Source organism: Acinonyx jubatus, chromosome C1 (assembly GCF_027475565.1).
Source record: "Acinonyx jubatus isolate Ajub_Pintada_27869175 chromosome C1, VMU_Ajub_asm_v1.0, whole genome shotgun sequence".
Classification (NCBI taxonomy): Eukaryota; Metazoa; Chordata; class Mammalia; order Carnivora; family Felidae; genus Acinonyx; species Acinonyx jubatus.
The window spans coordinates 49,811,350-49,839,005 of record NC_069381.1 but is presented as its reverse complement, the minus strand read 5'-3'; the positions used below and the strand labels follow the sequence as shown (position 1 = coordinate 49,839,005).

Below are 27,656 nucleotides of genomic sequence, written 5' to 3'. Positions count from 1 at the left end.
ATTAGATGTGACATAATTGTGGGAGGGTCTGGGGAAGTAAGATCCAGAAAAGGGAACTGGAGGACCAGAAATAAAATGGCCAGCCCAGCTGAAACACTGACACCGATAGATGGGTAGGAGCTTGCAAGGGATACCTGGGAAGGCAGGCGAATCTAGCCTCTGGGATGGGACCAGCAGGCACAGTGCTGGAGAAATTCATGGAAGGTTGCTGATTCTGTATCTGGGGGTGGGCTGGAGCAGTGAGTGGGCAACAGGACCAGCAACTGGGAAGAAGAGCTGGTCACAGAGCAGGGGACACATTTGAATCTGCTACTGCTTCTGCTTTTGCCTCTCACCACATCTAATCAAGACTGTAACCTTCCAGAACTCTTGCAAATTTGTCTTTTGGGTCAACTTTAATGTGCAATCATACAGGAAAAGAGATCATGAGAGATGTAGTTCTAACTTAGCCATGTGGACACAGTTTGAAACATCACACCTCAAAAATGTGGCACAAATCTGCATAAGAGAAGGAGTGAGCAGAGCATGTAGGAAGGTTTGTGAGCAGGATCTGGTGTAGGAATGAGTAAGTTAGGATTTAGGAAACCACGAATAGATGGGCCTGGGTATAGTGAAGGGCTTATGCTGGAAGATAGTGGAAGCTAAGGTTAGAAACAAAGATTGGAATCATTAATTAATGAATTAATTAACCTATTCAATCATTATTTGTTGAGCACATTTTATCTACCAGGCACTGTACAAAGTGCTAGGAGTATGGTGATAAATGAAGAGCCAGATTTTGAAACAATTTGTATGTTAGACTAAAATATGTGTTCAGTTTTTGATCCTTTGTTTGAGAAATAGTAGACTCTTCCAGTTGGGACAACTGATTAGTTGAATTTCTGCCCTTAATTCAACTCAACCAATACTTAACTCATTTCAACCAACATTTAAACCTCTTTTCTGTTCAAGTTCCTCGCAGACACTGTCACTGTCCTCTCAAACTATGAGACATGGCTGCACCTGATAATATTGGTCAGAGTAGAAATACTGAGTCACTTCTTTCCCTGGCAATTTTCTAGAATGTTTTGTGCTCACATTTTATTTTATGCCACGATGTTTTTCTTCAAAGCAAAGGTACTTATTTATCAGGCACTTAAGACAAACCACATACAGGTTGAATTGCCTTAAATCCCCAGATTTTTGTGGAAACCGATGTCATTTCAGAGCTCTGTGCTAGTCAAGTGTAGCACAGCCTAACATCGTGCTCTTGCTTGGCATACATGATCTCATTGAATTCTCCCAAAGCCTTAAAAAGGTAGGTACTATTAATTGGACCCATTTTGTGGAAGTAGAAAGCAAGACTTAATGAGATTAAGTAACTTTGCCAGGATTATGTAACTAGTAAGAGACTCAGCTAGGAATCCAGTCTTCCTAACCACTCCATAGTCAACAAATGAGCAGTTAACTATCATTTGGCAACTGGTGACTTTAAGAATCCTGCAGATGACTCAGGGGGAATATTTTATAGGCAGGATAGATGTCTAAGAAGTATTGCTTATAGTCTTAATAGATACAGATTAAAAATAAAGTATCTGCAGATGCGAATCTGTAAAGAGCAAAGAGTGATCTTTGAGGACTTTCACTCCAATGGTTCACTCCATTGGTTCACTCCAATGGTTCAAGTTGGCCTATGAGCCTTTCCTCCAGATTCCAAGATGCAGGCACCTGCAAGTTAAACCCTTGTGATATATGGACAGTTTTGAGGATTGTGTGGTGGGTGTGTTTTATTTTCACAACTCACCCCTGAACTTATTATTGGATAATGTGGATATGCTGCCATTTCTGCTAAATAAGCAATTGTAATGAGGATCCCATTGCTTATTGTGTGTTGTGTGTGAGAAAGAGCACCGAATCTTTAGAGTCAGAACTGAATTAAAATAAAAAACAGGGGCGCCTGGGTGGCTCAGTTGGTTAAGTGTCTCTCTCTCTCTCTCTTTTTTTAATTCAAGTTTGTTTGTTTGTTTGTTTGTTTGTTTTGAGAGAGAGAGAGAGTACTAGCAGGGGAGGGGCAGAGAGAGAGGGAGAGAAAAGTCAGGGGGTTCAATCCCATGAACCGTGAGATCATGACCTAAGCCCAAATCAAGAGTCGGATGGTTAACCTACTGAACCACCCAGGAACCCCAAGCCCCCAACTCTTGATTTTGGCTCAGGTCATGATCTCACGGTTTGTGGGATTGAGCCCCACCCACATCAGGCTCTGTGCTGGTAGCATAGAGCCTATTTAGGATTCTCTCTCTCCCTCTCTTTCTGTCCCTTCCCTGCTCGTGTGTTCTTTCTCCCTCTTTCTCAAAATAAATAATTAAACATTAACATAAAATAAAATAAAATAAAATAAAATAAAATAAAATAAAATAATAAAATAAACAATATTTGACCCTTGAAGGGTTTGCCACAAAGTCAGAAGCATTTCCTTCCTTTCATTTCTATTTTACCACTTGCTGTTATCCCAGATCCTCACTGAAGTGTTTCTTTGTATCAGTTTGACACGCTGTACTCTTTGGTATGGAGCCCATTATCCTCACTTTGCTGTATCTAGTAATAGATTTCTTCATTACTTTGTGGTTTACCAAGCAGTGTTGCATTTAACTCTCATAACAGCTTAGTGAGGTAGAGAAGGCTGGTCCTACTCTCCATTGTACAGCTAAGCAAACTGAGGCCTGGAGAGAGGAAGAGACTTGCCCAGCTAGTTAATGGCAGAGCCAAAACTAGTCCTAGCCTTTTCTGCTCTGCCTTGTAAGTAATGTCAGTCCTGGGAAGGAGAGCACCATAGTTACGAGTCAGATTTTTAACTTGTTAATCATATTTTCACATGTTGACATTCTGTTTTCTTTTGGACCCATTCTAAATTAATTTTTGGATGTGGACTACATGAGGTGTTGTTGAGGGGGAGCGGGTGGACGGGAATCCAAAGAACACAGGTCTATGACCAATGAGCTGCTTTCTTTACAGCACAAGCGATCTAAACCAAATGTGACAAATGGGCAGAATCTCATAAGTATTCCAGCTCTTCACTTCCCTAGTTTGATTACATTGTACCGGATGGCATTTGGAACTCGGTTCAGGGTGCATGGAGCTGAATTATGCAATTCGCCAATATGCAATTAACTGGAGTAGCAACACATTCAATCTAATGGGGGCCAGACAGAGACTGCATAATTCTTGGGAGCACAAGTTGATTATGCAGTTAAGTGATATGCACTTAAGAGAAGTGCACCACATCTATCTGATCCCATTTCTTCCAATAGATTCTTCATGGCACTTTACTCCAGCCTTTCTGCTTTTATGGTCAAACATATTCTAACCTGTATCCACTTGAAATGAGAACCTTACAGTTCATATGTAGATTTGGGATTCATTTCTTTTAAGAACCAACCTTTAAAAATCTTAACTCTTGAATGCAAAAATGGATAGGCATGTGAGACGGGAAAGGGGCGAATCAGGGGGCTCAGTATGTCTGGGTCTTGAAGATAGGGAACAATACCTGAATTGTACAATTTAGGGTGCTTCGTTTTCAGTTTCTTTCTTTCCCCTTGGTTAGGAAGTTGTGTTTCAAATGCAAACGTGAGGTGCATGAAAAGATTTCTTTTTTAAAAGCAACGGGCTTTTGCAGTATTTTTTTTTTTAACTTGAAAATGGATATTGTAGAAAGGGGGCCCTTTTACGAGAAACTCCAATTAAATGACAGTTCATTGAGTGTGGCTAGTTTTAAGTTACTCTGATGATGATGGATCGTTAATTTAATTTGGCAGGTTTTACTGGTTTACTGTATGCTTGCTGTATGCCCTGGATCGACCTAAATCCTTTGGGGGACCCCCAGAAGTATAAAATATGGCTGCCTGTCCTCAACCTTCTCAGTAGGTCATGAGTCATGCGTACAAAGTAATTGAGTAACAATAAAACACAGCATATGATTAGGTGTTCAGTATGGTTGTTAAAGATGAAAAGAAATCAGAGAAGGGAGGAAAATAAACCGGGCTGGAGTTTTTCATCACTAGAGGGAGACAGAGGGAGAAGCAAGGGTCGGAGCTTCACATGTTAGGTCAATCAAAACTACTCTGCAAAGCTATTCCTGTCCCAAATTTACAGATGAAGAAACTGAGGCTCAGAGAGTTGAAGGAACTTGTTCATGATGCACAGGTAGTAGGAAATAAAGCTAGAATTTAGAATCAGGTCCACCTGTCTCCATGCTTCCTCCTTGGAGGTGTTCAAGTGGGAAGCCATGGCAGACAGGCTGTGGAGGATTCAGACACCTGTTGGGAGAATTAATTGTATGCTCATCACCATCTCTCCCAGCCCTGTGGTCCTATGGTCTGGAAAGATTTCAAGAAGCAGGTGGGAGCTGTGGTCTCAGTTTTAAAAGAACTCCTTTTTATCCCTTTAGCAGAAGAGATCCCAGTCTTATAGACACAAGTCTTCCTGAGTTAAATGCATTTCCACAAGTTTAGCAAAACCAAATGTGGTGACAGAGCAAAGAAGAGAGTGACTTAGTATTGGGACTGTTGTGGTAGGCGAGGAAGAGAGAATAACAAAGATTGTCATATTATCATCAAATCTCCTTTCCCTGGAGGAGAAGATGCTCCTGGCCCTGGAGTGGAGAGCCAGGTGTGGCTGGGCCCTGTTGGGACCAAGTCCCTATGTTTTAGGTTTGTATCAAAAGCACTTCAGGGCTTTCTGCTACTCAGTAATTTACTCTTTACCTGTATTCATTATCTACTGCTGTGTAACAAACTTAGCCACTTGAAGCAACAACCTTTAGTTATGTCACAGTTTCTGTGGGTATGGAGTACATGCATGGGGTGGCTGGTTTCCTTGCTCAGAATCACCAAGACTGCAATCAAGATGCCATCCAGGGGTACCTTCTCATCAGGAGGCTCAACAAGGGAAGAATCTACTTGGAAGCTCATTGAAGTTGTTAGTGGAATTCAGTTCCTTGCAGCTCTGGGACTTGTGGTTTCTGTCTTCAGTGGCACTTTGCTTTTGGAGAGCACTTTGTAGTTTGTAAATGCTTTTCCAGTCTAAAATCAACACATGTATTTTCTTCCTATTCTCAGCTAAGGATTCTACCATTCAAACAGTTGTCTAAGCCAAAATCCTGAAAGTCACCCCTGATTTCTCAGTTCATCAGCAAATCCTATGGGCTACACTTCCAAAATAACTCCTGCATCCAACAGCTAGTTTCCATTTCGTAGTCCCCACGGTTGTCTGAGCCAGTATCATCTCTCAGTCGACCTGCTATAACGAGTTTCTCACTGCTCTTCCTGTTTGCTTTTCCTTGAGTGCTCCTCAAACCCATTCTCCACTGAGCAGCCAGGGTGGTCTGTGAGAGATGGAAATAAGGTCATGTCACTTCCTTACTCAAAAATCTTCCCATGACTTGTCATTGCAGTTACAATAAAATCCAAATTTCAATCCTCTGTGATCTGGTCCCTTCTTGCCTCTTTGATTTTACATCTTATCATTCTCCTTGGTCATCATGTTTTACCAACCATGGCTTCCTTCTGTTCCTCAAATATGCCATGACCTTGTCTGCCTTACAGTCTTTGCACTTGTTGTTCCCTTCACCTGGAGCTCACTGTCCTTGGACTTGCACATGGCTGGATCCTTTTCATTAATCAGGTCTCAGTTCAATGTCTCACTTTACAGAGAACATCTCTCACCGCCTTTTGCAAAGTAACAATTACCTCTCAATCTAAAATCCCTTATCCCATTACTTAATTTCCTTTTGCTCATGTCACTTATTGCTGTCCAAAATATCTTCCTTTTTCCTTCCTTCTTTCTTTCTTTCAATGGTTTATTTTATGTGTCAACTTTCCTGGGATACAAGGTGCCCAGATTAAACATTGTTTCTGGGTGTGTCTGTGATGGTACTTCCAGATAAGATTAGCATTTGGATCAGTGGATTCAGTAAAGCACATTGCCCCACCTAGTGTGTGGGCCTCATCCAATCTGGTGAGAGCCTGAATGGAAGAAAAAGACAGAAAGAAGGAATTTGCTCTTTGCCTGACTGCTTGAGCTGCAGACTTCGGTCTTCTCCTACCCTCAACTGAGAGTTACACTGCTGGCTCTCTGATTCTCAGAATTACACCCTGGATTTCCTGCATCTCTATCCTTGATAGCAGATCATGGGACTTAGCCTCCATAATTATATGAACCAATTCCTTATTATCAATCTGATCTTTTTAATAATTAAATCCTATGTATCTCCTATTGGTTCAGTTCTCTGGAGAACCCTGACTAGTACATTTTCTCCCTCCCTCCCTCCTTCTCCCTCTTTATCTCTTTCGCTCTCTTTACTTATATATCTATTTTATACATCATTATTGCCTTCTTTCTAGAATATAAACTCCATGAGGGAGTTTTAGCACTATGACTGGCACATACTAAATGTTTAATAAGAACGTGTGCAATAAATAAGTGAACCTTTTGATGAGGGTAAGAGACAGGTTGTTAATTCCCATTTTTATCAGAAACATTAGGCCACTTGCCCAAAGTGAAAGTATCATCCAGTGTTTAGCCATGAGCTCTTCAAAGGGCTGGATTATGTTTTACACATTTTTCTTGCCCAGCTGGTATACGGTTCCTGGGAACAGGATAGAGTAGTGGTTAGTTAGTTGGAGTCCCGACTCTGCCATTTACTGTGTGACCCTGGGCAGGGTATTTAACTTTTTTGAGGCACAATTTCCTCATGGAAATACATATTAAATAAATAAATATTCCTCAGTGGAAATAAAAATAGTACATACTTTGTAGGGTGATGAAGAGTAACACAATCAGGCCAAGCTCTTAGCTCACCACATGACACATATTGAAGGAATACATTTTCATTTTCTTCTTTGTCTCTTTTTTCTCTTTGTAGGCTTTCAGTTAATTTTGAGCCAAATCATTCATTTTTCTGTAGCTTTCAAACTGTGTCAATGAATCAACTTATTTACTTTCAGTTTCTCTAACCCCAAGCAAGGATACTTTCTTGACTTCACACCAATGTGAGTGGCATCCACACCATGCAAACCAGCAATTCTGCCCAACTGGAAGATGCTCCCATTCCCCCTTCCAGCCTTCTGCGAGCTTCATGGCCGAGGGCCTGGTAAAGGGGGGGGGGGGGGGGAGCTGCTACGGGTGGTTGAAGCTTTGCTTTGGGTGGAAATATTTCAGACCCTGAGCACTTCCAGGGAGTCCACCTCCATACTGGATTTTTAGAATCCCTCTTGTGGTGCTTTCTTTAGAGATGGAGAGAACGCTTCTCTCTCTCTTCTTTTATCTTCTCCTATTTCCTTTCTCTTTTCTCCTTTGCCCAGTCACTGCCACCTTCCTTTTTTGGCTTCCCCCATCTATGTGTCAACATATTAGCCCTACTCAAAACCTTCTACCTTTGAATCTCTTTCTTTACCGAATCTGCCCGAAATGCAGCAATGACAAACAGAGTTGTGGGATGTCAAACAGGAGTCAGATGGGCCTGTGTTGATGTTGAAATGATTTGCTACTTGTTACCTTTGTGACCTTGTGCAAGTTCTTAAACTTCTTGGAGCCTCTATTTTCTCACTGGTAAAATAAGAATAACGTCTACCTCACAGTTTATCAATGAATATTTGATAAGTTACCTAGTAGATGTTTAAGCAGTGTTAGTTTCATCTCCCATCTCCATGTCCCAACCAAATGGACAGATTTGAATCTCACTCCAAAAATAAGAGTCAAACTAATGTTCACCACTGCTCTATTTATAATAGTCACGGATTAGAAGCAACCAAAATGTCCTCTAATAGGTGAATGCATAAACTGTGGGTTTAGTGTCACCATACAGTGGAATACTACTCAGCAATAAAAAGGAATGACCTATGAATGCACACAGCAACATGATGAATCTCAAAAATATTATGCTAAGTGAAAGAAGACATACACAAAAGGGTGTATACTCTGTAATTCTGTTTATATGAAATGTTAGACGAGACAAATATAATCTACGGTAGAAGGCAGATCAGTGGTTGTCTGGGGAGAGGGGTGAGAGTGGGATCTGATTGGCACAAAGAAACATTTTTGGATGATGGAATCCATGAAAGTGATTATGGTGGTGGTTGCATAAGTCTATGGCTTTGTCACAAGTCATGGGTATGTACAATTAAAATGAATGCCTTTTACTCTATGTAAACTCTACCTCCATAAAGTTGAGTTAGGGAAATAAGAATCAAGAGAAATCGACAACCTGGATAACTTGCTCTTCACGGTACCTGGCAATGTGATTTTTCCTTTAACACTCATCATCAGAAAAACAATTCCTTTGTTGTACAGATATTCCAGTAAGTGGTATTAGCCACTCCTTGGAGTGAGGAGGAGTTTGGGTGTAGAGTGTGGTGCTTTCATGGTTTGGGAAGGAGAACATCTGTTGTCTCCCACCAGCCTTGCTCCTTTGTTCCCCGAGGGTCTGGGGTGTGTTCTATTACTTTATTAAGCCTTCTCAAGTTCCGCCCATCTTCTTTCATCCCCCACTTTCCCCTTTCCTTTTCTTCCTTTCTTTGTATTTCTTTGCCTGCCAAGTTCTGTGAGGTTCTGAATCACAGAGAAACAGATCACTTCACATTAATCTGAAAAGCCAGGTTCAAACAGGAAAAGTAAGCAGGAAGTTTTCAGATGATTGTCTTGAGATAATCCAAGACAAAGTTCTGCTTTTTACCCTTGTTCTCATAATAATCTGGGTTTCTTAGCCTGAATAATTAAGGCTAATTCTTCGTTACTCTCTTCATCTGTGCCAATGGAGCTCCCGGGTGTCTGGAATTTGTTGACGAGGAAAAATGTTATAGAAATACTTTGGAATCAATCGTGATGAGCAAATTTTTAAAAGAAATTATTAAAAAGTTATCATTGTAAAATGCCCAGAAATAACCATGTTACTTCTTTGCTGAGTATCTTTCTCATTTATTTTTTATATTTTTATTTCTTACATTTTTAACATCAATATGTACTGTTCTATAACTTGCTTTTTCTAATTACCAATACACTTATAAATTTTTCATGTCTATACATACATTAATTCGAACCATATAAAATTGCTGTTTCTATAGATCTATACAGGAAAGAATTGTTAACCTAATACATTTACTCCAGTATTTTAATGGATACATAGTATTGCATTATATGGTTATACCTTAATTAAAAAAAAAAATTTCCCTATTGATGGACATTTAGTTTGTGTCTATTTCATTTTGCCAGTACAAACAGAACCATAATGAATACACACACACACACACACACACACTACACACATTTGTGTGTAGTGTGTGTGTGTGTGTGTATATATATATATATATATATATAATGTCTTTGCACATAAGTTTATATATGTCTTTGTGTTAATACAGTCATAAATATCTTTGTGTATGTGTATATCCTTGAATGTATATACATACACATGTACAAAATATTTGGGTATATTTATCAGTTTTTCTGTGGAATAGATTGGATTTCAATTTCATTTCAATTACTACCAGTGTATTTTATTTTAATTTTCTAATTTTTTAAATGTTTAAATTTTTTTTATTTTTGAAAATTTACTTATTTATTCTGAGAGAGAGTGGGAGGGGCAAAAAGAGAGGAAGAGAGAAAGAGTCCTAAGCTGGCTCTGTAGTGTCAGTGCAGAGCCCAATGTGGGGCTTGAACTTATGAGATCATGACCTGAGCCAAAACCAAGAGTCCGTCACTTAACCGCCTGAGTCACCCAGGTGCCTCCCTACCAGTGTATTTTAGAAGGAAGATAAGAGGTAACACTGTAGATATTTTTAACCAGAATAGAATGGTGCAAAGTTAAGCCATGGAGATGTTTACTCATAATAGACACATTTTCTGCAGTTATTATTAACGTTTCAGAAAATACTGTTTTCTTCCAGGTATGTAAATTTTGTGTTCACTGTGGTAGCATACGCAGGTGGGTGGAAAAGTGCCCAGTCCGTTATGCATGACCATGAAAGTACCGTCGTCCCTAAACATACAGCTTTCTTCTCCAGTACATTTATTAAATCTGTTCCAATTAATTGCCTGTTCGATGCTCAGGTGGCTGCCGCAAAACTGATGCTCATTGGAAGCTGCGAGAAAAGATCAGAGAAATGTAAACGATTGACGATCCAACAAGAGGGCATTGTCCCCACTGGAAATTCATTAGGGGGAAGGACTTTGGTGCATATAAATAGGGTTTGGAAGGAGGCATGTCCATTAGCTGCTCAGGATACCCTGCCCATGTGGAGAGATCTGGATTGCTCAGTAGCAGTAAGGAGATGCTAAAATGCTGAGACCCTTCCAGGTCACTCAGACTTAAGGTTTTCTGTGTTGAGATCCATTGGCGTAATTATTAGTAATCAGTAAGTAGTTCATAGGCTACCTGTTTCCTCTGAGGGTGCTAACCTAGTTAGGGTCATTGACTACCTGATGAAAGTGCTAGTCCCGCCTGATACTTTGAGGTTAAGTACTATATTATCCACCACATTGGATTCAAGCAAGCTCGTTTGAAGTGTAGGGTGTGTGTGAAGTGACCACGGACATTTTCAGTTGTGTGGAGACCTTCAAGCCCTGAGAGCTGTGCTTTTAATCTCAACCCTCATTTTCATGAGGAATATCCCATGTCGGGCAACAAAATGGAGAGGCCATAGTGATTTCATTCATTCATAGTGGTTTTCATTCTTTTCTTAGGACACTGGTTTGAAGAGGCCTAATTATGCCATGGACACAAGCAAAGACAGTGAAACAGATCCTTCTGAGTAGTGTGTTTTAGTATAATTGCCTCTTCCAGATTTTCTCAAGGAAAAAACATTTGCTTTTTGGCATTTGGTCTTAGTATTAGGACAACTTACAGACTGTGGGCAAAGGCTTTGTGAAAACAGGCATATTGATGCATAAGGTTAGGCTTTTTTTTTTTTTTAGGTGAAAATAAAATTTGGATTTAAAAATTACTTTAATGCATTTAGTGAATACTCTTTTTTCTAAATTTTTAAATTTTTTAAAAATTAAAAAAAAATGTTCATTTATTTTTGAGAGAGACACACACAGAGCACAAGCTAGGAGGGGCAGAGAGAGAGAGGGAGACACAGAATCCGAAGCAGGACCCAGGCTCTGAGCTGTCGGCACAAAGCCTGATGTGGGGCTCGAACTCACAAACCGTGAGATCGTGACCCGAGCTGAAGTCAGACACTTAACCAACTAGGCCACCCAGGCGCCCCTACTCTTTTTTTATTTTTTATTTTTGAGAGAACAAGAGAGACAGACAGACAGAGTGTGTGAGCAGGCAAGGGGCAGAGAGAGAGGGAGACACAGAATTTGAAACAGGCTCCAGGCTCCGGGCTGTCAGCACAGAGCCCGATGCAGGGCTTGAACTCACAAACTGCGAGATCATGACCTGAGCCAAAGTTGGACGCTTAACCTACTGGGCCACCCAGGTGCCCCCATTTAGTGAATACTTTTAATGTTTTGGAAGAATGTTATACTGAGTTAGACTTCGCAGATACTTCTTGAGGACCTCCTGAGTTTAGTGCTACAGATGCAATCCCAGACCTTGAGGAGATCAAGTCCAGAAAAGAGGTTGTATCCTGATTTTTTTTAATCTACATATTTATAATGTCAAAATATGAGATTGTATTAAGAATTTATGTTTCTTTAAAGCTTTAAAGTGGAATGTTAGAAAGAAGAGTCGGAGCCCTGGAATCCTAGCATCTTTGACCTTTAAATTGTAGATCATGAACTTCCCAAAATAGTTTAAAGTTACCCTGCAATGGAGTCATACGGAAGCACGGGGATGGCCATCGCACACCTTCAAAGTCTGACTCTTTCCCTGCCCTCTCGGTGAGAATTCCTACCATTTTCATTGCTTTCAGAAAGTCCTAGAAGTCTTCAAGGAGGTTCTCACGCATGCATACTCCACCTACCAGTCCTTGGTTACTTGTGGTGGCCTCCATTTTGTTCCTTCTCTAGCTCCTTGTAATGAGTCTCCTTTCATGCGCTCAGTCACCAGAGACCCTCTAGTTGCAGACCCACCCAAAGCCCCCAGTGGCCGCTGGTGCCGGCTGGCCTGTATGGCCATGCCTTTGTCGACACCTCCACCAATCCTAGTGCTGCCACCCACCCTCCTACAGACATGGTCAACACCTTTCCTCTCTTCCCCTGCCTGTGGCCAAAAGGCTCTCAAACAAAACCAGAGCAGACACCTGGATCCCGTTAGCGATCTGTTCAGGAGCCAAGTAAACAAGGAATTTCTGAGTCACAGCCTTTCAGTCCCCCACTTTATAGCTTTCTGCTTGCTACCTCATCAGGCGGGAGAGGCCTGACATAAGAAGCTCTATCTTTGAGTCAGATGCCCCAACCCGGGCCCCATTTCTGCTCTCATTTACCATCCCCCTGGGAAGAGCCGATTCCACTCCAGAGCGATTTGGAGAATCTATTGTGTAGGTGTGTTTGCAATAAGGCACATGCCTATGCTCCCCACACCCCTAAAATTAGCTCAGAGAAACATCCCTTTCTTCCTACAGTCAGCTCTTACTGCCAAGGAGGAGCAGATTTCCTGAGGCTGTTTGTCCCAGACCTTCCCATTCCCAGTAGGGGGTCTGGGCTGCCTCATTTTATAGCCTGCCTTAGAAAAGAGAACAGTCTGCTTTGGTCAAGAGGCTAAGAATCCCAGCACACAGAGCAGTTAGGAGCAGAGGCTTTGGGGGCCAGACCCCGATTCTGCCATTTCCTAGCCAAGCTAACACTGTCCCTGTGTCTGTAAAGTGGGTAAATCCCTGCGATGGTACGTGAACCCTAAGGTAGGGTGTATAAACTGTGTTTAGCTTTGACTCACAATAATCACGCAGTTATCGGTTGCTACTAATAAGAACAAAAATAGCTAAGTGGTTTTTTTTTTTAACAGTAGGATGTATGGCAGCAGTGTTCTATCTTCTTCTCTCCAGCTTCCTATTCTCTGCAATCCATTTTTTTTTACATTTATTTCTTTTTGAGAGACTGAGACCGAGCCCAAGTGGGGGGAGGGGCAGAGAGAGAAGGAGACACAGAATCTGAAGCAGGCTCCAGGCCCTGAGCTGTCAGCACACGCCCGACGCGGGGCTTGAACTCACAAACCGTGAGATCACGACCTGAGCTGAAGTCGGACGGTCAACCGACTGAGCCACCCAGGTGCCCCTCTGCAATCCATTTTCATTCAGTTACCAGATTCATCTCCCCCAGAACATTTTATTTATTTATTTTGAGAGAGAGAAAGAGAGAGAGAATTAGCGTGTGTACGAACGGTGGAGGGGCAGAGAGAGAGAGAGAGGGAGAGAGAGAGAGAATCCCAAAAGGCTCTGAGCTGTCAGCACAGAGCCCCAGGCAGGGCTCTATCTCATGAACCGAGAGATCATGACCTGAGTGGAAATCCAGAGTCGGATGCTTTACTGACCGAGACACCCAGGCGCCCCAGAACATTTTGATTATATTGGTCCTCTATGTGAAAACGTTAGATGTGCCTCCTAGTACTCACAAATAAAGTCTGAAGTCCTTCTCTCTGCTCAGAGCTTTGATCTGGCCCCAGCACAACATTACCTCCTTTTCTCCACTACTCCTCTTCACACATCCTCCGCTCCAATTAAAATCAGCCCACATTCTGGAAGTACACCCACACACCCTGCACACTGCTTGTTCTTTTATCTGGAATCCAGATCTCATCTCTTCTTTGCGCCTGGCTCAAGTATCACCTCCTCCGCCCAGCCCATAGTACACCCCATAGCTCATTATGGACTTTACAGACTTAGGTGCATTTACTCCGCCTCACCACACAGTTATCTCTGCAAACTTTGTGCTTCAAATTTACACATATATCTCATGCATCAGATGATTGATGATAGGATCTGTCTGATGATGCATCTTCATATTCCTAAACCCGGGTTTCTTGAACTCAGCACTATTGACATTTGGGGCAGAATAAAATTTTGTTGTGGGAGATGTCATGCGTATTGCAGACGATTCAGCAGCACCTGTGGTCTCTATTCACTAGATGCCAGCAGCATCCCCTCACCCGAGTTGTGACAACCAAAAAAGTTTTCAGACATTGTCAAATATCCCCCAGAAGGCAAAATCATCCCCATTTGAGAACCAGTGTCCTAGACCGAGTTGGGAGGTCTTGAACATGGATGGTTCATGGCAAATGCTTACGAAAAGAGGGAAGGAGGTTAGCTTAGGCCCTTTTAATTTTAAATAGCAGTGAAATATATAATCAATGATATTTTTTCAGTAATTGGAAATAAAGTATAGAGCTCCCATGAGAACTCAGAACTAGAGATAAAGATCTGAATGTCACTGGCATGGAAGCAGCCAATAGGTATTTATTGTACAGCGTAGTGCTTAGGAGTCTGGAGTGAGGTAGGATTTGGGTTCTGATACTGGTCTCACCACTGTGAGCTGTTACCATGGGTGAGTACTTAAACCTCTCTGAGCTTCAGATCTCCTTCTGTAAAATGGGGATAATTGTAACCTACATGGAGTTGTTATGAATTAGATCATGTACTTACAGGGCTTAGCAGAGAGCCTGGAATGTAGTAAGCACCAATAATAGTTTAAAGCTATTTTTTTTAAATGTTTATTTTTGAGAGAGAGAGAGAGAGAGAGAGAGAGAGAGAGAGAGCACGCGAATGTGAGCTGGGGCAGGTCAGAGAGAGTGGGAGACACAGAATCCAAAGCAGGCTCCGGGCTCTGAGCTATCAGCACAGAGCCCGACATGGGGCTCAAACTCACAAACTGCAAGATCATGACCTGAGCTGAAGTCGGACACTTAACTGACTGAGCCACCCAGGTGCCCCCAGTTCAAAGCTATTATTAATATTGTGATTATTGTAATAATGATTCATTTCTAATCCCTTCAGAGGTCATGACAGTATTACTTCCATTTTATAAATGGGTTGTGGTTAGAGTCTGGATCTTTTGATCTCCAACTTTCCCTGGATCATAGTCATTTGACATAACGCAAATGAAGTCATTTACAAGAAGGATCTTCACTTTATTTGGAGACTGAGTGCTAACTGCCTACAGCAAAAATTCCTTTTCAATTGGTAAATACCAGCTTCATCTGTAACTATCACTGGGAAGCTCAAGAACTGCTTATTAAGCACTTTGGGTAAGTAGATGTGCTAGCTACTGGATAGAAGACACCTGTGTTGCTAAAACAAAGCACCTGCCTGTTTGTAGGTTACAAGCCCACAAGTGCAAAGATTCTGTCCTTTAGGCTTGAAAAAATGAATTCATAAGTTTAGCAACGGGTTGGCATCAGCTCCAGGCAGCATTTGATATTTGGAGTAAAGCAACATGAGCAGCTGCCTTGGCCCAGAGCAGAAGCTGGGACAGAAGCTCAGGGACAGGACAACAGGTAGGCAGGGAAGCCAATTTCCTCCTGAGATAGCCAATCATCAGCTGAGCATATCCACGCTGGCCAATCTACAGTAAAGTAGAATAAGTCTCTTGCTTTAGAAACCAAACTCCAGAGAGGTTAGGAAAATTTAGCCCCAAACCATTTCTATCATCAACAAACTAGTTGACTGCGGGGGGTTGGGGGAAATCCTCTCCATGCCTCTGTTTACTCACCTGCAAAATAAGGGCACCAGATGAAACAGGTGACCCTTACTTTGTGCTGCCCACCTTGGAGGTGGAACACAGTACTAATGTAGATAGTGGAGGATTTTTGTAGCAATTACTAGCCATTAACAAAATGCTTGACAACTCATAAATACACCTGAAAAAGGGGGGGGGGTTGTTTTGATCACATTCGGTCTCTGTTGTTTGATAGAGTGGATTTGTTCATGTATTCAATAATTGAGCACATGCTATGCGTTCTGTCTGTACTAGAACCGGATACTGCCTTTGGCCTTCAAATGGGGCTTACCTTTAACTAAGAACAGGTTGTCGGAGGGCATGATGTCTTTTCTCCCCCAAATACAAATCCCTGTACTGAATAGGGCTTGCCGCTCCTGATCGATGTTGGAGATCCCTACTTCCGAACTCCCCCCACCCCCTCCTCTTACCCGGTGGGGAAGGGCTGGGACAGGCCCCGGCGGAGGTCCGTCCCCGCCCCCACCCGGTTTCTGCGGAAGCGGGGCATCTAAGCGGTGTGCCTTCCGATTCCTGCAGGTGGAGCCAAAGCCCCTGGCTGCGCCGCGGAGGCCGGCTTGCCGGGCAGCCCCGGCCAAGGTTCTTTCGCTCCCTGCCTCGCTTCCTCCCTCTCCCCGTCTCTCTTGTGCGGTCTCCCTCGACATCCAAACCAACCGAGTGCGTCTGAGGTGAAGTCGTGCCAGACTTGGAGCCGGCTGCCAGCTCCCTCTCAAGTCTTGGCTTCACAAAGGAAAGCAAATTACAAAAATGGAAATTTTCAAACTAGCGTTCAGTGGTATTCAAATCGACGTTTGGGTAGCACGCAGGCACAGACCGCGTTCGTGCTATTTTGCGATTAAAATGATACCGAAAATACCTCCTTGTTGGTTTTCATCTGCTAAAACGGCTTGTATCTTTCCCTCTTCGAATGTCCCCTCTGTTCGGGGAGCGGCAACCCCCTGACCACTCTCGAATTGCTAACATTGGGATCATCAGCGGCTGCTGAAATCTCGCCCCTGCTGACTTTCCTAGAGTTGAACTTTGAAAATGCCTGCGCTTTTCAGCCTGGAGAAATAGAAATGAAGTTTCTAGGTACCTTGCCAGGAAGTTCTGTGTTTTGTGTCAGGAACCACGAGTTCTGCGATAGCGCATAAATCCTCTACGTGTCATCTGGATGCAAGGAGAAAACCTGAACGTGTGCCTTGCTGGAGATGCCTGTTACCTCGTTCTCCCCTCCGCTTGCATTGAGTGCTCTGTCTTCCCCTTTTCATAGATGGTTTTAAAGTGGCCGTTGAGTTGGGTCTTGAATGGCTTTACTTATTGTCAAGTATTAAAAAAAAAAAAAAGGCCTTACCATGTCCTCCTTGCTAATTTTTTGCGGTTGCTAGACAGGCCCTGTCCCAAGTGGGTTTGTGAGAAAGGCGCTCCCATTGCCGGCTCCCCCCACCCCCTGGATTGTACCCTGTCTTTCCTTGGAAGCTTTGGCTGTCTCCTTACACAGCTGTGTTTGCGGTGCCTGGAGACAGGTGGGGGAGCAGCCTCCAGCTGAAGCTGCCAACTCCCTCTCTAAGGACTGTCTGAATAGCTATTAAAAACAAATGTAAAGATCACACACGTACACATGCACACACACGTGCACACACATACTGTATTTATTTATTTTTTTGGTGGCGGTCATTCACTATGCCTGACTGCTGTACGAGGGCAGCTGCACCGGTTTGCCAGACTAAGTGTCAGGATCATCCTATTATCTGCACTCTCCAGGCCACATAAGCATTACCTTGGGCCACTGCTGCCTCTTTCTAGGTATATTAAAAGCTGGGTCCTGTGGCCTTGGCTAAGCTGTTGGACTGATTTTGATTGTGGGAGGGAGGACCGCCCATTTCAATAGGTCAACCTCAAACTTGCATGAACACAGGCAATATTCAGGCAGTAGTCACATGAAGTGAAGAGGTTTTTGCTGATTTGGGCCCACCCAAATTAGAATTCCCTGTCTGGCTCAAGTGATAGCAGATAAGTCAGACTAGGCTGGTAGTGTTTTTCAGACTTCAGAATGGAAGGGCGACTTTTCCAACTTGGACCAGACACCCTGAGGTCTCTAGTCCCGAGTACCCAGTGCTCTTTGGGACTCTCATATCTTGGCTTGTGCTGTTGCCTTCTCTTGGAATATCTCCCCCATCCTCTTCTTTGCTTAGCAAACTCCTGTCTATCCTTCAAGACTTATCTCAAATGCAACCTCTCTGAAGGCCTTCGTAGCCACGCCCATGTGCCTATCCCCCACCCCCCCCGTAAAATTAATAATCCGATCATCTGCTAAATATAACTCTATTACTTGATCTATATAACATGCTGCACTGTATTAGACATTTTTTTTTTTTTTTTTTTGCCTCTTTCTCCCCTGATAGAATATACTCTTTGCAAAGGCAGGGAACACATCTTATTTACCTCATATGCTCCACACTAAAAACACTCAGGAAAATCTATTGAAGGAATAAAGAAATAAACTTGGTTTTCAAATATTTTCAAAGGAGCAATTTTTTTTCCAGATTCTCCTAGTTCCACTGCCAGACATCTATGACCGTGTCTGTAGAGGTGAGAGTAAATATTTTAAGTTTATGTTAAAGTCTGATTTTCATATCTCAGAGACATTCTCCTGCTTATGGTAAGAAAAGTTTGGTGTGGGGGCGCCTGGGTGGCTCAACTGATTGAGTGTCCAACTTCCGCTCACGTCACGATCTCTCATCCCGTTTGTTCGAGCCCCGCGTAGCGTTGGGCTTTGTGCTGACAGCTCAGAGCCTGGAGCCTGCTTCACTTTCTGTGCCTCCCTTTCTCTCTGCGCCTTCCCCCACCTCAAAAATAAATAAACATTAAAAAGTATTTTTTAAACAGTTTGATGTACATGTAGGTGGAAAATTTCTCTGTATCCCCACCATCTGATTAAGGCATCTGTTCCTTAAAATCTGATGAGAGCAGAGTATCACTGCAGACATGGGAGCTTGTGAGAGTGAAGTAGTTCTATCCCTGTGGGGTACTCTTACGAGTTATGCTAACAGGTTAGTATTCACTAGACTTTATTCATTAAGCTGCTGAAGCCACAAACCTGAAGATTTCCTTGGGCTTCCTCTCCCTCACTTCCCAGGTCCAGTTATCACTAAGTTATGTCACTTCTCCAAAATATAGCTCCCAGGTGTCCACTGCTCTTCACCTCTGTCATTGCTCCATTCGAAGCCGCTAGTATTTTTGATCTGGACAATAGTCAAGGTGTTCTAGTTAGCCTTTCTGCTTCTTGTCTTGCCTGCCTCCCATTATGTCACTCCCTGACCTACCACCTTTGAATGGCTGAACAATCCTTCTATAATCTTAGCATAATCGTTTACATGGCAAAGTTTGATCTGTCTCTTGCCTATCTTTTTAGCTTCTTTTTCACTGAATATATTAGCCTTCAGATCCTTGAATTTGCCAAAGTCTTGTCTACTTTATCTATATGCTTACTTATATGGTTTATCTATATGTTTACTTCTCCTGGGAATATGTATCCACTCTCTTGGATTGCTTCTCATCTTTCAAGGATCAATTTCAATGGTCCTTTCTTGGAGATGTGTTCCCTGCTTCTCTTCCCCTCTCCATCTCTCCTGGATAAATCAGACCCCCATTTTTGTCCTTCCTGATGCTCTACTTTTTCTTTAAAAAAAATTTTTTTTTTAACATTTACTCATTCTTTGAGAGACAGAGAGAGAGAGAGACAGAGCATGAGTAGGGGAGGGGCAGAGAGAGAGGGAGACACAGAATCCGAAGCAGGCTCCAGGCTCTGAGCTGTCAGCACAGAGCCGGACACGGGGCTGGAACTCACGAACTGCAAGATCATGACCTTAGCCGAAGTTGGACGCTTAACCAACTGAGCCACCCAGGTGCCCCTCTACTTTTTCTTCATGTTAATTATCACAGGTTATAGTTATAAAACTATTGATGTTTTCATTATTTTATGCCTGTCTCTCCATCCACAGTTGATCACATGAAAGCAGGGATTATATCTCTTTATTTAAAAGAGTTAACCTATAGATCCAGTGTCTAACATATGGTAGGTAGTCAAAAAATACTCTTTAGATAATTCTGCAACGAGAAATGCTAGCAGGTCATGTGTAACAGTCCTGTGACATGAAAATAGTTTCATGCAAAAAAAAAAAAAAAGGTAATCTGAAATATCTGAAATGAGACTCAAAGATGTTTATGCGCATGGAACAAGCAAGGGGAAGACTTGAGTTATGATATGATATCCCACGGCCTTTCTCCACTGCTATTTGAAAAATAAGAAGAGAACAAGAACAAAAATATTTGTTTTACAGCTCTACCAAGAGTCAGCCCTCCCCTTTCTCTCCCCCTTGCATCAAGTACATCCTGTACTTTTGGCAACATGTTGACTGGATATTTAAAAGCTGTGAACTGTTCTGAAAATTTCACATACTGGGTTATGGGCCATGTGTGTTTGATCAAAATTCAATTACTACACTGTACCATACTTGGAAACCTATCATCCCAAGTTATGAAGTATGACGAAATAGGCAAACCTAATTGGTTCAGTATGGGAACAGTATCAACCAACCTTGTTATGATAAATAGCTTCCTGTGTTAAAGGTTCTCTAGAGCTTATAAGTATCTTGGCTCACCTCCTTCAGTGGAATAAGAATATTGCTCCCAGGGACCCCCTCGATCACCGTCCCTCCGATGCAACAGCAGTTCAGAGTTTTCTTCAACTTGCTGCCCCTGAAAAAGGAAAATGCTGTGCAATTTCTCCTCTTCCTTTCCATTTCTTCAGTTAGAATTTGAGTACCTGGGAACTTCTTTAGCTTTATTTTTCTTGAGAAAAGACATTAAAAAATTATGAAGCATTCCAAATACAGAAAACTAGACAAAACATCAGAAATACCTACCGCCTAGAAATAACAATAATTTTTTTCCTCTTTCCATTGGCTTTTTTGTCTTTGTTCTTATGTATTCTTTATTCTCTCTTTGGGAGCAAAGATAGACTACCTCTTATTAAAGCACAGTTTTCATGAGCTTTATCAACTAAGTGCTGACATACTTTGATACACTTGAATCAGGAGGATGTACATATTGTTACAGAGAAGTACCTGTAAGTTGCAAGTCTTCTCATGTGTTGAGATGGACTCAATAAGGATTGCTCATCTATGTTGTAGATGAGATCACAAGGATTCATAGAGGAGTAAGGTTTCTGGAGGTGTGGGGAGAGAGATCAAGAAATTGTCTTAACAGTTTTGAAAGGATAGAAAAAAAGGAAAATATTTCTGTGCTTTGTGGTCATCATGGGCATACGAACACAATTTTTCTTTAGAAGTGACATTTTGGATTGGGTTGTAAGTATTTCCTTCTAATGTTCTTTTTTTTTTTTAATTTTTTTAATGTTTATTTATTTTTGAGAGACAGGCAGAGACAGAGTGTGAGCGGGAGAGGGGCAGAGAGTGAGGGAGACACAGAATCCAAAGCAGACTCCAGGCTCTGAGCTATCAGCACAGAGCCCGAAGCAGGGCTCGAACTCATGAACTGTGAGATCATGACCTGAGCTAAAGCTGGACACTTAACCAACTGAGTCACCCAGGAGCCCCCTCCTTCTAATGTTCTAAGTAAAAGGCAAAACAATTGGGTGATAGCCATCTTAACTTCTGAAAAACAATCAGTAGCATTGGCTTTTTCCTCAGAAGACAGTTGTAAGTCCAGAAAGATGTTCACATATTTACCCTTATTCAAGCCAATCACTTGCGATTGCTTTCTCAAGTTTGCTCTCATTCCCTGTTTCTATTAGACCATCCTCCTTAATCTCTTACCAAGAAAGCATGAAACCAAATCTACATTTCTCCCTCAGAAAAACATTTGTGTTCCGTAAAAAGTTCTTTTGGTAAAAAGCAAGGGCCTGAGTCTGTCTTTGACAACAATTCATCAATCATGAATGCTGCAATACATAACCAAGGCACAGAGAAAGATCCTTGGTGAGGGTTAATAGGCATCCCACACAAAGGAAAAGTGAATATACTGTGTGGCTTAGCAGTTTGAAATCACAATGCTGCCAAGATTAGATTAGAGATGTTCTTGTTCTCTGCAGTACCATTAGGTTTACTTTAGAAATTGCAATTAGCTTAAAAGTTGTGATTTCTAAAATGACCCACTTGCCTTTCTCGTTTTCCTCTATCAGGTAAATGCGAGTATCGTAATCCTTACGTAATTTCTAAATAGAACTTCCAGCAACACGCGCTCCCTGAGAGCTGTAAACCTCAAAAAATAGAATGTCACTGTAGGCACTTATGCTAATAAGTGCCTACATAATTTTTTTCACTTAACAAATGTCTGATTTTGGCAAATCAGCTTTTTTTTTTTTATTGAAACTTGCTTGATTGAATAGCACAGGATCTGCCAGAATACTACTACTGTCTTTGTACAGTAATTAAAGAAACAGTTCTTGTCATTCTAACAGGGACCAGGCTCTGCCTGCCTGTAATAAAGTTCAATGATAAAGAATACATAAAGCAAAAACTAAAGGGAAGTCAGTTACTAGCACATGGTTATTCCAGATGAATAGTAGACAAAATGCAGTGGTATGTTTTATAGAAAATGTTGAAAAGTTAACAAAATTATATCAACGTTTCCAATTTAATGAAATAATCATTTCAGGAAAAGAAATTCTTCCAGACTTCAAGCCGTATTACAAAGCTGTAATCATGAAGACAGTATGGTACTGGCACAAGAACAGACACTCAGATCAGTGGAACAGAATAGAGAACCCAGAAATGGATCCACAAACGTATGGCCAACTAATCTTTGACAAAGCAGGAAAGAATATCCAAAGGAATAAAGACAGTCTCTTCAGCAATTGGTGCTGGGAAAACTGGACAGCAACATGCAGAAGAATAAATCTGGACCACTTTCTTACACCATACACAAAAATAAACTCAAAATGGATGAAAGACATCAATGTAAGACAGGAAGCCATCCAAATCCTTGAGGAAAAAGCAGACAAAAATCTCTTTGATCTTGGCCACAGCAACTTCTTACTCAACACGTCTCTGGAGGCAAGGGAAACAAAAGCAAAAATGAACTACTGGGACTTCATTAAAATAAAAAGCTTCTGTACAGCAAAGGAAACAATCAGCAAAACTAAAAGGCAACCGACAGAATGAGAGAAGATATTTGCAAACAACATATCAGATAAAGGTTAGTATCCAAAACCTATAAAGAACTTAGCAAACTCAACACCCAAAAAACAAATAATCCAGTGAAGAAATGGGCAAAACACATGAATAGACACTTCTCCAAAGAAGACATCCAGATGGCAAACTGACACATGAAAAAATGCTCAACTTCACTCATCATCAGGGAAATACAAATCCAAACCACAATGAGATACCACCTCACACCTGTCAGAATGGCTCACATTAACAACTCAGGCAACAACAGGTGTTGGCGAGGATGCGGAGAAAGAGGATCTCTTTTGCATTGTTGGTGGGAATGCAAGCTGGTGCGGCCACTCTGGAAAACAGCATGGAGGTTCCTCAAAAAACTAAAAATAGAACTACCCTATGACCCAGCAATTGCACTACTAGGCATTTGTCCACGGGATACAGGTGTGCTGTTTCAAAGGAGCACATGCACCCCCATGTTTATAGCAGCACTATCAACAATAGCCAAAATGTGGAAAGAACCCAAATGTCCATCGATGGATGAATGGATAAAGAAGATGTGATGTATACACACACACACACACACACACACACACACACACACAATGGAATATTACTCAGCAATCAAAAAGAATAAAATCTTGCCATTTGCAACTATGTGGATGGAACTAGAGGATATTATGCTAAGTGAAATTAGAGAAAGACAAATATCAAATGGCTTGACTCATATGAGGACTTTAAGAGACAAAACAGATGAACATAAGGGAAGGGAAACAAAAGTAATATAAAAACAGGGAGGGGGACAAAACAGAAGAGACTCTTACATATGGAGAACAAAGTGAGGGTTACTGGAGAGGTTATGGGAGGGGGGATGTGCTAAATGGGTAAGGGGCACTAAGGAATCTACTCCTGAAATCATTGTTGCACTATATGCTACCTAATTTGGATGTAAATTAAAAAATAAAATAAAATGAAATAAAATAAAATTCACAAAAAATTTTTAAATCTATTTCCTAGAAAGCCACAATAGTTTGAAAAAATTCTTGCATTTACAGTTTAAAATTGGTTCTGCTCTAAAAATTAGAGTAATCTGTTCCAAATAGCATGTGAACTTTTTCAAATGATTGTGTCGTTGTTGTTTTTTAAGCAAAAGCTTCAAAGCTGATGTCTTCATCAAATAAACAGTGCATCAGTTGTGACTTTGAAGAAATTGATCATTTATTTTCTCTGTAATTACTGTATATGTAATACATTTTCACTCTGTAACTAACTTACCATTTCTGTATGCAAAATGTTAAAGGAAATTTAGAAAAATCTGAAGTTACTTTAACCTTGACTTTTTAGAAATAACACATGAGCACAACCTGTATCAAGTGCTAACAACCTACAATTATCCATTACAAATCTGAACTGGATACCATTGAAAAAGGTATAAAGGTCGAATTCCTAGAAAAATTAAAAAATTAAAAAATTAAAAAAATTAAAAAGTAAAAAGAAATTCTTCAGTTTCTCTCCTTGGGAAAAGTTGATGTTTCCTTCATAAACTTCAGTGTCTTATTTTAAAACCTAGCTTCACCAAATACAGGTCAAACCCTATAGAAAACATCAGTTTTAAGATAACAATTTTCTCAATAATTACAATGAACACTTTACCGTAGTGAAAGTAGTTCCAAGCTTTGGGAAAGACCACATTACATTGTTTAAATGATGCTGACAGAAGTAAAATTTCCTTTATGGATTCAGTGTGCCAAAGTGTGGCCTCCCGCTTTTCCTCTGATGGTCTTTTTCTCCTACCTCTCTGTATCCATCTACCTTGGCTACTATATATCTTCTTGTTTCCGACATGGCAAAAAGGGCCTAAGGGTGTTGACAAGTCTCTCACTGAACCTCGCCCAGAAGCCATAATATAAAAAATACAGTTTGATATTTTTAGGTGGAGTTGAAGTGCAGGAATAGTGCTCTGCAAAGGAAGGAGGCAGCACCCTATTAACCATGGTCTTAAAAATGGTTATGTTCTGTGCTATGGAAGGTCTGGTGTAGGAGTTGGCGAGCTTTTCCTGTAAAGGGCTAGTGTTTTGTGCCAGTCACAGCCTATCAATAACCAATGTTGTGGCAGTACCAGCCCTTGTGGTTCTTGTTAAGAATGTAAGATACCCTTTGGCAACAACTATCAGGAAGCTTTGAAAAAATCACCGTTTATTACTTACAAGACCTAGAGATTGCATAGCAAACCAGGGCCACACAGAAAGGCCCTGGGTAGGGAGAGAAAGAGAGTGCATGGCTCTGAGGTTCTGTTTTAATTGAGATGGAGAGTGGGAGCCTACGGTTTCATGAGCTCACTCTCTTTATTGGCGAATGTATATATGTATGTATGTATTTATCTATTTATTTAGGTAAAATTGGTATATGACATTATATTAGTTTTAGTTATGTGCACAACATAATTCAATATTTGTATACACTACAAAGTAATCACTACAGTTAAGCCTAGCTCCATCTGTCACCATATAAATGACCCTCTTCAACCATTTCACCTACCCCACAAGCCCCTTTCACTCTGATAGCCACTAGCGTATTCTCTGTATCTATGCGTTTTGCTTTGTTTTGCTTGTTTATTTTGTTTTTTAGATTCCACAAATAAAGAAAATCATACCATATTTGTCTTTATCTGACTTATTTCACTTAGAAAAATACTCTTAAGGTCCATCCATATTGTCATAAGCACAAAGATCGAATTCTTTTTAATGGCATATATATATATATATATATATATATAATATATAACATATATATATGTCATATATAACATATATATGCATAAAGATATCTATCTATAGATATAGGTATAGATCTCACACCTTCTTTGCCCACTTATCTACTGATGGACACTTAGGTTGTTTCCACAGTTTGGCCATTATAAACAATACTGCAATGAACACAGTGGTGCACATATCATTTAGAATTAGTGTTTTCATTTTCTTCAGCTAATTACACACACAGAAGTCAAATACCTGGATCATATAGTAATTCTATTTTTAAGTTTTTGAGGAAGGTCTATACTGTTTTTCATACTGGCTTCACCAGTTCACATCTCCACCAACTGTGTATGAAGATTCCCTTTTCCCACAACCTCTCCAACACTTGTTTCTTCTTTTTCTTTCTATACTAGCCATTCTGACAGGTATAAGGTGATATCTCACTGCGGTTTTGAGTTGCATTCCCCTGATGATTGGTGATGGTGACGCATCTTTTCATGTGACTGTTGGCCATCTGTATGTCTTTAGAAAAATGTTCAGATCCTCTGCCCATTTTTAATTGGATTGTGTCATGAAATATTATTATTCCTTTCATTTTTCATAACGCTTTAAAAATGTAAAAACTATTGTTAGTTCATAGGCCATAAAAATCCGTTGGCAGGCCAGATTTGGCCCACATGCTGTAGTTTCCTGAGTTCTGACCTAAATGATCATATTTTGTTTTCCCTTAACAAATGTCTGTTAAGCACCTACTTTGACCAAAATATTTTCAAAGCATTATGATAAATATTAAAATGTAGAACACATTCAACAAACATTCAACATGTATCTGTTGAGCTCTGTTATGTCCCAGGCACAGTGCTAGGGTTGGAGATATGAGGGAGAGAGTGAAACAGATCCTGCCCTGCTCTCATGAGTTTTCATTATAAAGAAGCATGAGAAGTGCCACAGCGGGAGAATTATAGGGACTATGGTAGATCATGACAGATATAACTTAAACTCAAGTAGCTTTTGGGTTTTTTTAATGGTACATTTTACTTGGTCTTTCTATATCTAATCCCTCCCCCATATATCATTATCTGATTCTTCTTTTTCTTTTTTTAAGTTTATTTATTTTGAGAGAGACAGAGACAGTACAAGTGGGGGAAGGGCAGAGACAGTACAAGTGGGAGAGAGAGAATCCCAAGCAGGCTTGGAGCTGCCAGAGCAGATCCCAATGGGGGGGCTTGATCCCATGAACTGCAAGATCACCACCTGTGACGAAACCAGGAGTTGGATGCTCAACTGGCTGAGTCACCAGGTACCCCTGATTATTCTTCTTAAGAGAGAGTATAGTGATGATACTTCCCTGCAGACAAGAAAGGTAGAACTATATACATAGGACAGATTTCTGTTCCAGTGAGGACAAATCATTGCCCCTTCCATTGTGGGCATGGTCTAATTATTCTGCCACCAGGTACCTATCTGGTCTCCCCAGGTATCAGATAGGGAGCTAAGCTGGGGTCCCTGCTGTTGGAAGAGTGAGCACTCAGCAGCGGTGCCATCCAGATCCAACATGGTGAGGAGAGAAGTCTTACTCTGTTATTGAGTCTGTAAATAACAACCATTTCTGCCACTGTGGTCCCTTACTTTATTTGTGAACACACTGAGCCAGCTCTGGCGTTATTAGGAAAGACGCGGACTGATATTCACAGATCATTTTCCTACTGTTATGGAGAGCCTCCTCTGCAGCGGGTGCCGTCCAACGAGCGTCCACACATGACACAAATATCCTCACGCTCTGGGGTCATTGTGTGAGATCCAACCTCACAACTCTCTCCCATTGATCCCTGTCCCCAACCCTTCAATCTAGTTCCTTCCAAGTCTATGGCCTTCTAGCTAAACCATTTGGTACTACCCACACATCTCTGTAGATCTGTACCTTTTCTGTTTCCTTTCAGGGAGGGGACAGCATATGTACTGCTTGAGGCTCTGCCTACGGAAAGAATTACCTTTCTCTACGGTCCTTCAGGAGTCACCCTGAAGCAGGGCATACTGTTCCTGCTGTCTACTTTTAATCAGTGCCTATTTCTGCAGATATTTATTTATT

At 41.2% G+C, this 27,656-nt stretch overlaps 1 protein-coding gene across 4 annotated transcripts in view; it reads left to right on the top strand.

The window, feature by feature from the left end:
• Positions 1-27,656, top strand: part of TM2D1 (TM2 domain containing 1) — a 129,948-nt gene that overhangs the window by 68,141 nt on the left and 34,151 nt on the right. Inside the window, exons 7-8 of one of the 4 annotated variants that reach the window (XR_008294921.1) lie at positions 18,171-18,216; positions 22,306-24,010. The exons of 1 other annotated variant lie outside the window; for it this stretch is intronic. The gene's annotated coding sequence lies outside the window, so the exon portion shown is untranslated. Of the gene's footprint in view, positions 1-18,170; positions 18,218-22,305; positions 24,011-27,656 lie in introns of those variants that run through there. 2 more of the 4 variants (XM_053214158.1, XM_053214162.1) reach the window with 2 other exon arrangements.